Consider the following 15,897-nt stretch of genomic DNA (forward strand, 5'->3'; position numbering starts at 1 on the left):
AATTGATGTCAAAGGGGGAGAGAGAGTTCACATCAAAGCTAAATTACTCCAATAGGGAGAGGGAGCAACAAGGGGAGAGAGACATTATTTTCAAGAGAAAGACCCCAGTTGCTTGATATTCAAATAGGAGAGAAGTTACATGTCTTAAGAGGGGAAAGACATGTTCATATTGTATTTTATGTTTGCTTTCCTCTGATATTCGTTTCCCTATCTTCTCCCAATATCCATTATAAGATTTAGGGGGAGCAAGACCTCTAAGTGAAGAAAATCTTCAAATTCATTGCATATCTTTACCTTTGGGGACATGTCAACACTCAAATAGAGTACCTAGTACTCACTCTACACATGTCATCCGAAATCTTGGTATTCTTGTGGTTTACTGCTTTTGCTCTTCTTAGTAGATGTTTCTGTGTTGTCTAAGCTTGTTTACTTAGGTTCATGTCTTCCAAAGCTAGTTCAAGACCACAAGGTAAGTATATGCATCACACGCATGTGCATGAAGATCTCTTGCTGATGTACATATTGTTTGCAAGAAGGACTCATGAGCATGAAGGTACATTTCCCATATTCACATCATTTTCTCTAATGCATATAGCCAAGATACATGTAACTCATTGCTTGCTCTGTCATGTTTATGCACTCACATGATCTTATGTTTCATATTTACATGATTGCATACATGTAGGGCGAGCCTATGCATGTTACATGTCTTTCCAAAGCTTTACCTATCTTTCTCTATATCTTTATTTAAAGAATTGATGTATGTTGTCATCAATTACCAAAAAGGGGGAGATTGAAAGCACAAGTGCTCACTGGGTGGTTTTGGTAATTAATGTTAACATATCTCTTGTTGGACTAACTCTTTTATCTAGTATATTTCAGATAAGTTCAACAGTGGAGTGGCATGGACAAGAGGATGTGTGGAACCCCTTCAAGATGCTAAGGACAAAGGATTGGCTCAAGCTCAAAGCTCAGGACTCTACATTTTTTGTTTCGGTGATCCAAGATCACATTGAGTCTATAGGAAAGCTAATACTATTAAAGGGGGATGAGGTGTTGCTTAATGGCTTGCTTGCTCAAAGTGCTTAGTGATATGCTCCAAACCAAAAGTCAAACTCGGCCCCACCGATTTGATCCATCCGGCGCCACCGAGTTCATTTGACATAGCCACTGCCAGAAACCCTAATCACTTCGGTCTCACCGATGGGATCTCGGTCTCACCGAGATGGGCTTGCAAACTCTCTGTTGTCTATTGCAATATTTTTGGTCCCACCAAGAAGATGTAATCAGTCACACCGAGTTTGCCTGACCAATTCTCTGTTTTGCTTATTACCAAATCGGTCCCACCGAGTTGTGTAATCGGTCAAACTGAGATGAGGTTTTACCCTAAGCCTTGGACATCGGTCCCACCGAGTTGATCATATCGGTCCCACCGAAATTGCCTAATGGTCACTTTATGTACTGAATGTGTATATATATACCCCTCCACCCTCTCCTCATTCGTGAGGGAAGCCACCAGAACGTGCCTACACTTCCACTATCCATTTTCTGAGAGAGAGCCACCTACTCATGTGTTGAAACCAAGATTTTTCATTCCTACCATATGAATCTTGATCTCTAGCCTTCCCCAAGTTGCCTTCCACTCAAATTAGCTTTCCACCAAATCCAATCCTATGAGAGTGAGTTGAGTGTTGGGGAGACTATCATTTGAAGCACAAGAGCAAGGAGTGCATCATCAACACACCATCTATTACCTTTTGGAGATTGGTGTCTCCTAGATTGCTTAGGTGTCACTTGGGAGACTCCGACAAGATTGTGGAGTTGAACCAAGGAGTTTGTAAGGGCAAGGAGATCGCCTACTTCGTGAAGATCTACCCTAGTGAGGCAAGTCCTTCATGGGCGATGGCCATGGTGGGATAGACAAGGTTGCTTCTTCGTGGACCCTTCGTGGGTGGAGCCCTCCGTGGACTCGCACAGCCGTTACCCTTCATGGGTTGAAGTCTCCATCAATGTGGATGTACGATAGCACCACCTATCGGGACCACGCCAAAAACATCCGTGTCTCCAATTGCGTTTGCACACTCCAATCCCATCCCTTTACTTTCTTGCAAGTTGCATGCTTCCACTGCTCATATACTCTTTGCATGCTTGCTTGATATGTATTGTGATTGGTTAAACTTGTGCTTAAACTCCACCTAAACTTGAAAAACTTAAAAACTGTCAACTTTGTGTGTTGAGGGTCTATTCACCCCCTCTAGATCCCTCTTGTCGATCCTTTCACCCGCCATGCACCGCCCCCGACCATCGTTGGGGAGACCGGAAACCAGGACAAGACCAAGGGACAAGGGGGATGCTGGCGGCGTCCTCGGCGACCGTAGGCCCCCCACCGAGGAGAAGGGCTCGCCGGCGCCTTCCCCGGCGAGGAACCTACCTCCAGGCAGGGCCCTGCTCCGTGCGGTGCGAGGAGGGCCCTGCCACTGGGCTTCCCCCGTGCTGCTCCCATCGCCCTTCACGCTCCTGCGGGGGATCCAACATCCTAAGTGTCCTGGTGGCTGCTGCGTCCTGGTTCACCTGCGATCCATGTTAGTGTAAGCGTGCCCCTGTGTAGTTAGCTGTACCCAGAGGCTGCAGCCGTTGGAGACGTCGGTAGGGCTTGGTGGTGGTTCGAAGGAGAGCTCGGCCTCGTGTATGTACAACGCCCAGCCTGGCATGGGGGATCGGCTGGGGCCCTCTCCCCGCGCGTGCCTTGGGTCCATCGCGACAGGGACGTAGGCTTTCGGGTTATTCGTGCCAGAAGCACCGCTCGACTGCCTCATGTTCCCGCCTTCTTTAGTTGCCCTCTGGTCCTGTTGGCTGGGGGCTGACACTCCAACGCGACCCTTGGTGATGTCGCCTGGAGCAGCCCCGTGCCAAGGGGGCGCGTTTGGGGTGGCGCGGGCTGCTCCACGGGGCTGGTCAGCATCGAGAGGCTCACTAGGACCCCTGGGAGGGGGCGCGCGGTTGTGTCGGGGATGAGCGCATGCCCCCACCGCCGCCTGTGATGTCGGCAGGGTGCAGAACGGTGGCACCCCCCTGTACGCCGCATCCAGCAAGTCGGCGACCCGTTCCAGGAGGGCATCGCGACCGCTTTCCAGCAACCTGCATTGTAAGAGCTGCTGGGCCACGATGACCGCCGCCCGCAAGTTTGCTTGCTCCCTGTGTGTGTGCGGAGCAGTCGCTACAGCATAATTCACAGATCATGCCGCGATGCGGCTGCGTTGCGGCGCCAGTGGGGAAGGTTGCGCTGCGCACCCCCTGCGGTGTCAAAACCGGCGGATCTCGAGTAGGGGGTCCCGATCTGTGCGTCTTAGGCTGATGGTAACAGGAAGCAAGGGACACAATGTTTACCCAGGTTCGGGCCCTCTCGATGGAGGTAAAACCCTACTTCCTGCTTGATTAATATTGAAGATATGTGTAGTACAAGAGTAGATCTACCACGAGATCGTAGAGGCTAAACCCTAGGAGCTAGCCTATGATGGTATGATTGTAAATGTGATTGGTCTTCTAAGGACCAACCTCTCCGGTTTATATAGACACCGAGAGGGATAGGGTTTACATGGAGTCGGTTACAAGGAAGGAAATATAATATCTGGATCGCCAAGCTTGTCTTCCACACAAAGGAGAGTCCCATCCGGACACGAGCCGGAGTCTTGAGTCTTGTATCTTCACGCTTCAATAGTCCGGACGATGTATATAGTCCGGCTGTCCAGATACCCCTAATCCAGGACTCCCTTAGTAGCGCCTAAACCAGGCTTCAATGACGATGAGTCCGGCGCGCAGACTTGTCTTCGGCATTGCAAGGCGGGTTCCTCCTTCCTAATACTCCAAGGTTATTATTGAACACGTAGACCATGTCCGGATCTGCAAAATGATCTTCGCATACCACCGTAGAGAGAACGATACTTCAGCTGACAACTTTTTAGATGACGTGATATGTCATTATGGTCGGGTCATTATTCAAACCGTTTTCCCTCAACCAGCCACAACGCGTATTGCGAGGCGGTTTCCTTGACACGTTTTGTCAAAGCAGAGATCGTGTCCCCTTATTACGGGATTCTCGTCAATATAGGTATGGGTAATCCAACCGCACCGCTAATCACGGTGAGCGGGAGGTGAGCGGGTTCCACCAGGCAAGTGGGGCAGCGCAAAAGCTTTTACCATCTCTATAAAGAGACAAGGTCTCTTCCTCTTTACCCACGCCTTCTCCTTCTGCTAGCTCATTCCCCTCTGTTCGAGCCCTAACGCCCAAGCACTCTTCTTTCCCATTGAAGAGAGGTTTTCCGAAGATGTCTAGATCTAGAGCAGGAGGCAGATGGATGGCCTCTACCGTCCGGGATAAGGATATTAAGAAGCTCCGGGAAGCTGGGTATCTGGCCAAGAAGATTGGCCACCGTCTCCCACCAGCGGGACAACTTGTCCCTACTCCGGAGCCCTTCGAGAGAGTCGTGTTCCTTCACCATTTTGTCCGCGGGCTTGGGGTTTCCCCTTCACCCCTTCATTCGCGGAGTCATGTATTACTATGGAATTGACTTTCATGATCTTTCCCCTAACTCCTTCCTCAATATCTCGACATTCATCGTTGTGTGCGAGGCCTTTCTCCAGATTACGCCTCACTTCGCCCTGTGGATGAAGATTTTCAATGTGAAGCCCAAGGTGGTGAGTGGCGAACACGCCGAGTGCAGCGGATCCATGGTGAGCAAGATGCCCAAGGTTGTTTGGCCGAAGGGCGCCTTCAACGACTCCGTCAAGGAGTGGCAGCAGCAGTGGTTCTATATCATCGAACCACGTGGCAAAAAGTGGGCTGCAGCTCCTGAATTCAGATCTGGAGCCCCACTGCGGCTCACGTCCTGGCCCAAGAAGGGCCCAAACTGGTCCTCGTCCAATGAGCTGTCACTGCTCCACACGTGCGTTCAGAGCATGGTCGACAAGGACGTCAAACTCATTGACGTAGTCCAGGTGATGCTAGTCTGCCTGGTTCTCCCTTGCCAGCGCCGAGCCTGCACTTTGTGGGAGTTCGCCCCAACCGAGCAACAAACCCTTCAGGAGCTCTACGATTCCTCCCACGAGGATATCTGGAAGGTGATCTTTAAGTCCGGCAAATCGCGGTCGGGCCCCGCCGAGGACCGCGGGTACCAATTATCCCATTCTGCAAGCCCGGTAAGTTACAGCCACGCTCTGTCCCTCCATGCTTTAGTTGGCATGTCACGAGGGAGATATTTTAATCGTGTTTCGTGATTTCAGGGATGGATAAAGAAGGTGGAGTGGACGCATTGTCCGGCTCCGCTACCGGAGGAACCGACCGGACCTCTTCTGATGAAGATGCTGGTCCCCACGCCTTATGAGGCGCCGAAAAAGGAGGCCTCCAAGAAGGTCAAGAAGACCCAGGGTGGCCTCCGTCGCCGCGAGGCTTCGGACGCAAAATCCGAAGACTCCAACGACGCTCCCTCTTCCGAAGACGAAGAGGAGGAAGCAGAGGAGGACGAGCCTCACTCTGAAGGTGGGAAGAAGCGGGCGGCTTCCTCGTCCCTGGAGGCCGAATCCCCCAAAAGGGGGAGAGGTTCCCACCCAGAGGCGTCCACCACAGCTGCCGATAACAGCCCAGAGTGGAATCCCAGGGCCCAGCCCCTGGGAAAATCGTAAGTGACCAAAATCCGAATGCGCCTATGCATCCAGGGCCGTCTGGGTACAGTAGTTTTAATTATCACAATATCTCGTACAGCCTGGCGAGATCTTCTCCCGAACCGTCCTCGTCGGAGGATTCGCTAAGCTCGGATGCTGTGGCGAGCGAGATGCCCCCGAAGGCTCCTTCCCCGAAGCCCAGGTGCGGCACCGAGGTGTCGTCTCAAAGTGTTCCAGAGCGGGGGGGGGGGGCATGTCCCTGGAGCCGGACACATGGGAGCAGCGGCCCCACGGCGTGTTGACGATGGGGGCGATCTCGAGTTCAGCCCTCAGCCGGATAAGGTCCTGGATACCTCTAAGGCTCCGGGATCAGGCGAGCGGCCACATTCGACGGAGGGAGACTTGCCTACTCCGCCGGTAACCTATGTCCATGCAGATCTGCCAGGCGGTCTATCGACGGCGTTGAAGAACGCGTCTATCATTGAGGAACATCGGACCCTCATGGGTACGGTGGTTGGAAAGATTCAGTCTGCCGAAAGCGGGCTAAATGAGTCCTGTCTTGGCCTTATAAAGGCTTTTGAGGTATGGTTTCTAAGGAACATTTGAAGAATCATCATGATATGAGTAGTAGCCCCTGATACACTTTCCGGTGAAAGAGAGAGAGTCGGTGTAACACCCCAAAAATTTAACCATGATTTATTGATTAAATTTTTTGCCTTGGTAAATTAAATTTTTATTTTTTGATTTTAGAACCTCTCTTTTCTTGATATTGTGGAGTTTTTACCGAAGTGAAAACTTTCCAAAAATATTATTGGACTTGTATACCCTCTCTAGAAACTTTTCTTTCATCAGTGGATTTATTTGCATAATTATTTTTCGTGAGTTTTATTCTTTTAAAAATGATTTTTCATAAGTTATGGAGCCTCTTTTGCACTACAACCCTTTGATAAATTTATTTTAAAATCCCACCAAAATTTGGGGATGACATATGAAGTCCCCAAATCACTTTTTTGCAAAAATATCCTTTAGTCATTTGGAGATTTTGAGCTTTACCCCAAGTTTTCAAATCTGGTCCAGATTGTACTTTTGCACTACAACCTATTTAAACATTCTTTTAAAACTTCCACCAAAATTAGGGAGGTCAGTAGGAGTATATAATTCAACTTTGTGCAAAAATCCACAGGTGTTCTTTGAAAAATTTGAGCAAATCATCCTCTTTTGCTCCCTGGTCCAGATTGGCTTTTTCTTCTGCAACCCTAATTTATTTTGCTCTAGTGCCCATGAGCTTTTTCCTGCTTATAGTCCTCCCTACCAAACCCTTAAGTCCAGGAGAATGGACCCATTGGAGTATTCTTGGTCCATGGAACTATGCCCTTTACTTTCTGTCTAGAATTGGTTTTCTCAAAAACTTGCACTAACAAGTTTCTGTTTTGCCAAACTAATCTTGACAACCTCTTCATCATCTAATGAGACACTGGTCTGGAGTTTTTGGCCACCCCAAGAGTTGCCTAGAAGCCCTTGGCATTCTGTCAAGCACCTTGTGTGCATGGTCAGATTTGACATAGGTTTTAGTTTGCACATTGGGCCTGCTTGCTGTGCCTAACTAGCTTGTCCACTAAACTCCTATCTACCACTAACCTAGACCTGTTTACTACCAGTGTCATTCGAGCTCTCTAACACGCGCTGGCATTCGGTCGAACGCCTGGCGTGCATGCTCTGGGCGCGCCCAGAGCACACGTTTTGCACGCACGCGCACCGAGCCGCCATGTCATGCTACCGCCTCCCCGTACCCGTTCTGGCCCCTCCCCTCGCACAGCCAGCACGCCCGCCCCCTCCCTCGTCGCAGAGCCGTCATTGGAGCCCCACAACGCCGCCGTCAGGTCGGCCGTGGCAGCTAGCGGCCGGCCACAGCAGGCTCCTACCCTGGACGGCGCCGCCCGAGCCACAACCGTGCGCCAGCTGCCCCTGGAACAGCCCGAGCTTATCCAAGAGCGCGTCCACTAGCGCCTGTCGCCGCCACGCACCCCCTGCTGCAACAGAACGGCGGTTCTCCGTCGAGCTTATCCACGGCCACGGGAACCGACCTCTCCGGGCTATATATAGCCCTCCCGATCATGCCTAAGCTCGTTAGCAGCCTCGTTCAAGCAGTAGGAAGCCCCCTCCTCCCCAGTTGGCCAGAAGCCCTTCCCTTCCCCATCTCTGGCAGGTTCGGCCGCCTCCATGCTCCGGCTCCTTTCGTCGCGAGCAGGCCCTCCCCCGTCCATCCAGCACCACCACCCGACTCCCCTTGATCGTGCGGAAGCACCCAAACCCTCAGCCTCGACCGGGAGCCACCATAGCACGAAGCCCTAATTCTCCCGAAGCCACCGTCCATCATAGAGCTCCCCGCCGGCGACTCCCTTTGTCCCCGCCACCCTTTCGACCACCGGGAGGACCGCCCTGGACTGGCGGATCCATCCCCGCCCTCAAAACAACGCGGGGAGCCGTCATTTGCCGGTGTTGATCGCCGGAGCCCCGCCTCCGCTCGGGCAGAGGTGAAAGGAGGGAGGGGCGACTGGTCAAACCTAACCAGTGGGCCCAAGGGACCCACTGTGAGTGACCACGAGCCGGTCCACGATGGATTAAGTGAAGGCGTAATTCCAGAAGTACGCCTCCTCCGTTTTGTTTTATTTGAAACGTTTTTCTCTTTTTTAGTTTATTTTAAAAACAGAATTTGACTAAACTCTGACTGGCTATAACTTTTTAAATATAACTCCAAATGAGTTGATTCGTTTTCCTACCTCTCTCAAATTTCACCTAGTTTATTTTAAGATTTATTTCAAAAATAATTAGGAAATTTTTTGTACTGTTTTTAAAGTTGGTGTTAATTTGAATATTTTCAAAAATAGGAACTTTTGGAGAGAGAAGAAAACTTTCAAAAGTTTTTGAATGCACCCTGCCTCTCCACAACTTGAAGGCAAGCATTCTGAACCCTGGCATAATATTGTTGTGTGTTGTTTGATACGGTTACAACACCACCCTAACCCAAAGAATTCGTTATTTTATGTGATGATATGATCATACTCATGAGTGCAGAATGAATATCCGTGCTGTTGGAAAATGGTTATGCTTGTGATAGTAATCATCCTCGTATACCTTTCATGCCTACTAGAAGGAAGCCGGGAAAGCCTCTGTCTTGGGTAGACACGAGCTTGTCCCTAGTTCCTCAACGAGACGGTCGTGTCCGGTATGGCATGATGAGGTATGATGAGTGGTGATTCTGTCTATTGATTGAAATATATTGGTTATGCTAATCATGCAGGGAATACTTAAACCTCCTGAGTCAACCGTAGATCAAGTCTTGTTCCAGTAACCCCCATACTCGTTTCGCGCTACCACCTGTCCCTGCCATAGGTAGGGTACGGTTCAGTAAGTTGTCAACCCCTTCCTAGCACACACCGAATAGAGAGGCCATGGTGGAAGATACCGAATGCATCCGGTAGGCATGCCACCTGGTCCGGGGGCATGGGTGTTTCCGGTTGGGACTGAGAGGGGGCACCCCTTAGTAGCGCGCGATATAAATTTGATCCCATGCTAATCGAGGTTGTAGCCTCCCCACTTAGAGTTTTGCTTGACAGGTGTCGTGGGTGATTCTAGACACCGGTAAGTTAAGCTGGTGTGTGTGGGTCAGGTGTGTTTTCAATTAAAAGACCATAAATGGAATTAGTCCCGGTGGACTAAAGAAATCCGTTACTCGTGGGTAAAGAGTACACCCTCTGCAAAGATTATATCTATTCGAATAGCCGTGTACACGGTTAAGGACTACAGTCTGGGACGGGTCAAGTGTCGGTCTTAGTGTCGGTCTTCGGAGGGAAAACTGCTAAATCGGAACATTGATTATGACCTGTGACATATGATGTTTTTGATTATTATTATTGTTGACTAACCCTTTATATTATTTGAATTATTGAGTATCCCTGGGACAGTTCTGCCTCCTGGATATTCATTATGATTATGTCTTTTTATAAGCCCTTTATGTGGTGTCGCACAGACACCCGACTGTGGCATGATTGTTACTTATTTCACTTACAAGCCCTTTATGTGGTGTCGCACAAATGCCCGACTGTGGCATGTTTGTTACTTATTTCACTTATAAGCCCTTTATGTGGTGTCGCTCAGACGCCCGACTGAGGCATGCTTTATGTCAATACCCTTTCGAGGCGTCGCTTTAGACACCCGATCAGTGCATTTTGTTTCTACTCTATGATTGCATATTCGTGTTTTATATTTAAACAACCTACTTGCGTGCATCATGGATTTTTTATTTCGTGACTGACATTGTGATCATAGAATAATTCGGAGCATGATTATCATTTGTATTATTACACACGTGTTCATAATGTTTGCGAGTACATTCAAAGTACTCACCGGCTTGTCCCTGGCTATTGCCTTGGCCAGATTTCTTGCTTGGAGAGGAGCGTTACGATGACAGCCCGGAACCTACGCAATGATGATAGCAGCCTCGCAAAGATAGGAGTTACCCTGGTCAGCTATTCCTGTGGGAAATGGAGTCCCATAGACGTTGATGAACCACAAACCGCTTCCGCCATCAACCACTAGCAACCTTGTGTTGTACTCATAGGCCAGAATGGTCTTGTACTACATATTATGTATTTTTCTTGGAGTTTCTGTATCAAGTTGGTGCCTGAGGGAGTCCTGGATTAGGGGGTGTCCGGATAGCTGAACTATCACCTTTGGCCGGACTCCTGGACTATGAAGATACAAGATTGAAGACTTCGTCCCGTGTCCGGATGGGACTTTCCTTGGCGTGGAAGGCAAGCTTGGCGATATGGATATGTAGATCTCCTACCATTGTAACCGACTCTGTGTTACCCTAACCCTCTTCGGTGCCTATATAAACCGGAGGGTTTTAGTCCGTAGGACGAACAACAATCATACCATAGACTAGCTTCTAGGGTTTAGCCTCTCTGATCTCGTGGTAGATCTACTCTTGTACTACCCATATCATCAATATTAATCAAGCAGGAGTAGGGTTTTACCTCCATCGAGAGGGCCCGAACCTGGGTAAAAACATCGTGTCCCTTGTCTCCTGTTACCATCCGCCTAGACGCACAGTTCGGGACCCCCTACCCGAGATCCGCCGGTTTTGACACCGACATTGGTGCTTTCATTGAGAGTTCCTCTGTGTCGTCATCTTTAGGCCCGATGGCTCCTCCGATCATCAACAACGATGTGGTCCAGGGTGAGATTTTTCTCCCCGGACAGATCTTCGTATTCGGCGGCTTTGCACTGCGAGCCAATTCGCTTGGCCATCTGGAGCAGATTGAAAGCTACGCCCCTGGCCATCAGGTCAGATTTGGAAGTTTGAACTATACGGCTGATGTCCGCGGAGACTTGATCTTCGATGGGTTCGAGCCACAGCCAAGTGCACCGCACTGTCACGATGGGCATGATCTAGCTCTGCAGTCGGACAGTGCCCTGGAGGCCGCACAAGTGTCCGCTCCGACACCTTAGCTCGGAGCCGACTGCGTCGACCGAGGACGGGTGGCTGGACACCGCCTCGGGGGCTGCTATCTCTACGGTGATGGAGCCGAATACTATCCCTGTCCTTTGCAAGGCTCGTAACTCCAAGGTACCGGACTCCTCTCCGGACTCCTCTCCGGACTCCGAACCTTCCGCGCCCCTGCCAATCGAATCCAATTGGGCGCCGGTCATGAAGTTCACCGCTGCGGACATTTTTCAGCACTCGCCCTTTGGCGACATCCTGAATTCACTAAAGTCTCTCTCTTTATCAGGAGAGCCCCGGCCGGATTATGTTCAGCAAGGTTGGGATGCGGATGATGAAGAAATTCAAAGCCCACCCACCAGCCACTTCGTAGCCACTGTCGAAAGTTTAAACGACGTGCTCGACTTCGACTCCGAAGACATCGACGGTATGGACGATGATGCAGGAGATAAGCACGAACCAGCACCTATAAGGCACTGGACAACCACCTCATCTCACGATGTATACATGGTGGACACACCTAAAGGAAGCGACGACGAGGAACAATGGGACGCCATGAGGGATCATTCCCCCGAAAAGCAGTCAAAACAGCGACGTAAGCGTCGTTCAAAATCCTGCCTCAACAAAGAGAGCAGCCATGCAGACCCAGCCATAGAGCAGGGCGAACCGGTGGACGACGAACATGCCATCGCGCAACCGTCCGAACAGGACAACCGAGATAAACAATCCGTCCTCGGCGAAGATAACAGTCCGAACGATCTAACTCCGGACAAGCTGCTGGAGCAGAAGAACCTTCACAAAAGGCTCGTCGCCACCGCACGTAGCCTGAAAAAGCAGAAGCGGAAGCTCAAAACAGCAGAGGAGGCGCTCCGAATCAGATGGAGCAAAGTACTCAACACCGCAGACAAATATGGCGATAGTCGCCGAACGAAGAGCTACCCGAAGCGAAAACTACTGCCCGAATTTGATGAGGAGGCCGTAGAGCCCCCGCAATCAAAAAGCAGGGAGACCACCCGGTCGGATAGACGACCCCATGGCAAACATAGAGCGGCAAACGACACCGCACACAAGTCGGCACGCGATCCGTATACGGATTCGCATCAAAGAGATGGCCCAGTTAGATCTATCTACGGGCCAAGAAAGAAAGCTCTAGTAAGCAATGCAACACATCAAGTATCCGAATGCCATGGTACACCTAAATATAGAGGTGCCCCACACCCCCTATGTTTCACCGATGAGGTTCTGGATTATGAATTTCCAGTGGGACTCAAACCCGTAAACATAGAGGCATACGACGGAACAATAGACCCCAGAGTCTAGATTGAAGATTACATCCTCCACATACACATGGCTAGAGGAGATGACCTCCACGCCATAAAATACTTACCCCTCAAGCTCAAAGGGCCAGCCCGGCATTGGCTCAAAAGCCTCCCCGAGAACACCATTGGAAGTTGGGAAGAGCTGAGGATGCTTTTCGGGCAAATTTTCAAGGGACCTATGTCCGACCTCCGGACGCAGACGATTTAAGTCACATAACTCAGCAACCCGAAGAGTCAGCCCGAAAATTCTGGAACAGATTCCTTACCAAAAAGAACCAAATATTCGACTGTCCAGACGCCGAAGTCTTAGCAGCTTTCAAACACAACGTCCGAGACGAATGGCTCGCTAGACACCTCGGCCAAGAAAAGCCAAGAACAATGGCCGCATTAACAAGCCTCATGACCCGCTTTTGTGCGGGAGAGGATAGCTGGCTGGCAAGATGCAGTACCAGCAACCCAAGTACATCCGAAGTCAGGGATGGAAACGGGAAACCGCGACGCAGCAAGGACCAGCGCCGGACCAAGGGAAACAGCCCGAAGAGCACGGCAGTCAACGCCGGAATCAAAAGCTCTCAGCAGAATCATAAAAAACTGCCCCTTAAGGATAACAGGGACGAGCTATCTAACTTAAACAAAATCTTGGACAAGATATGCCAAATCCACAGTACTCCCGGGAAGCCTGCAAACCATACCCACAGAGACTGTTGGGTCTTCAAGCAGTCCGGCAAACTCAATGCTGAACACAAGGGGCTTGACACACTAAGCAAGGACAATGAGGAACCCCACAAGCAGAGCACCGGAATACAAAAGAATTTCCCACAAGAAGTCAAAGCAGTAAACTCACTTCACATGACAAAAGGGAAAAATAGAGCGGTACCCATAGAGGTATGCGCCACACGGCCTATCCCAGAGGAGTCCCGCAACTGGTTGTTAAAACCAATCACCTTCGACCATCAGGATTACTCTAGAAGTATCCGGAATGCAGGATGGACTGCCTTGATATTAGATTCGATAATTGACGGACTCCAATTTACACAAGTCCTCATGGACGGCGGCAGTGATCTAAACCTGCTATACCAGGACACAATCCGCATAACGGGGATAGACCCAACAAAAATTCGCCATAGCAACACTTCCTTTCAAGGGGTAATGCCAGGCCCATATGCCCATTGTACGGGCTCTCTATTGCTAGAAGTTGTGTTCGGCTCAACCGAGAACTTCCGCCGTGAAAAGTTAACCTTCCACCTCGCCCCATTTACAAGTAGCTATCAAGCACTACTGGGACGCGAAGCTTTCGCCCGCTTTAACGCAATACCGCATTATGCATCCCTTACACTTAAAATGCCCGGTCCACGAGGCGTCATCTCCTTAAAGGGAAATATCGAGTGTTCCTCAAGCGTGAAAGATTGTGTGACTGCCTTGATAGCCACACACTAAAAACAGCTTCACTAAGCAAAGCACCTAAGTAGGTCGTTGGGATCCCGGACACGGTTAGACGAGTCCGGCGTAAACATACAAGGGGCTCCACGCATGTACAACAAGAGATAATAAAGCTCAATTTTATTCATTCTTTGAATTGTACTTTGCTTTTTCTTATAACGTACATTTTCACATGATCTCTTTCAACTAAGTTCCTCTCTTTTCCAGATGAACACCGTGCTACACCCATCCAGGATACGACACAATGGAGACACAGGCGCAGACGTGCAGTAGGAACCTGTGACAAGGATTCTTTTCATATTAAGACCGTGCGTAAACCTTTTTTACTGTCTCTTGTTGATACACATCCCCTGGTTTCTTGCTATAACCAAGGAGGAGGCTGAAGTTTTGGCATGGGCCACGTCAGAATTTGGCACGTACCTGGACACCAGGGGCTTATTACCACGGGCATTATTCGACCCTTTTCATAAAGACCGAATACCTTAGGGAGTGTTCGGCGTCTCGAGTTAGGCCTTATATGCATCAGCTCCGAATCATGTCTTTGGTCAAATGTTGGGTTTGCCCGGCTCCTGTGTTTTGCTGCCTTATGTTCCGCTCTATCGGCTAAGGCGGCACCAGGAGAACTACTGCGATTGTGCCCCGGTTCGGCCAGGCGAGCACCTCAGTAGAGAAAGCCTAAAACTGACTGTCATGATATAGCGTGAGACTGGTCAACCACTCGATGACCCGCCGGAATCTATAGGATTCCTCTGCATTGACGAAGGACCATTTCCCGGTCAGGCACATACGCGCCCCAAATTCGGGTGAGCACGGTGCCCCTAGGGGCTATGTCATAGCCCCACTGTCAAACTCCTATGGCTAAGTGAAAGTGATAAAGCATATTAGTCTGGTTGCCTAGTTTGCTGCGCTACCACCTCCTTTATAGGACCAGGACGTTGGATCAAGTGTGAAAATGCACCTTTTCGCAAACACCCCTGCATTATATTCGTGGGGGCTGAAGCCGAAGACTGCCATCTTTCAGGTTATATATACATATACATTAGCGGCCGCATAGGAGGTATTTTAATTCTTGAAAGGCACAAGTATAAAAATCTCTTATATTGTTTCACAATAATAAATGTTATTCGAACATAATATCCTTCGAGCACTGCGTCTCTATTAAACGAGCGCCCCGCAGAACTTCCTAAAAATAGTGCTCGATAGGTACTCGGCTTCCGTCCAAATCTTGGGGTGCAATATCGTGGCATTCATCTCCGCCCAGTATGACTTGACACGGGCAAGAGCCATCCGTGCACCCTCTATGCATGCCGACCTCCTCATTGCGTTGATATGTGGCACCACACCAAGGAACTGTTGCACCAAGCCAAAATAACTCTTCGGCTCGGGCCTTCCCGGCCACAAAAGACTCACGACATCCTTCATGGCAAGTCCGGATAACCTATTCAGCTCCGCCTATTCGGCCAAGCGATCGGTTAATGGAAGTGGGCGCTCTGAATTATGGAACTGCGACCAAAAAACCTTTTCCATTTCGTGATCCTTTTGATCTCGGAAGTGTTCGGCCGCGTCCGCGGCACTTGCCGCCAAGTCCAGATAAGCATCCTCCGAACTCCACAGCTAGTCCAACTGAGCACATTTAGGATCCACAAAGTTCCTCCACAGCAGAAAGGGCTTTCCAGCCGTGATATCTCCGGCCTGACGCAGCTCCTCCTTCATAGCTCTCATCGCAGAGTGAGCATCCTTGGCCTCGGCAGTCGCCTTCTTCAGGTCCTCTTGCACCGCTCGATCTTCTTTTTCAAGAAGCTTACAGCGGTCGACAGCATTCTTCAACTTCACGACCATCTCAGCCACTTCCTTCTTGCTTCGGTGGTGAGCAGCCTGTTCGACTTTTAGCTCTTCGACCGCCTTTAAGGCAGCCGCATCACTCTTTCTGGCCTGTTCCCTGGCCTGGGCGAGCTCCGCCCATAGATTCTCCAT

This window comes from Triticum aestivum, chromosome 5B (genome assembly GCF_018294505.1).
Source record: "Triticum aestivum cultivar Chinese Spring chromosome 5B, IWGSC CS RefSeq v2.1, whole genome shotgun sequence".
Classification (NCBI taxonomy): domain Eukaryota; kingdom Viridiplantae; phylum Streptophyta; class Magnoliopsida; order Poales; family Poaceae; genus Triticum; species Triticum aestivum.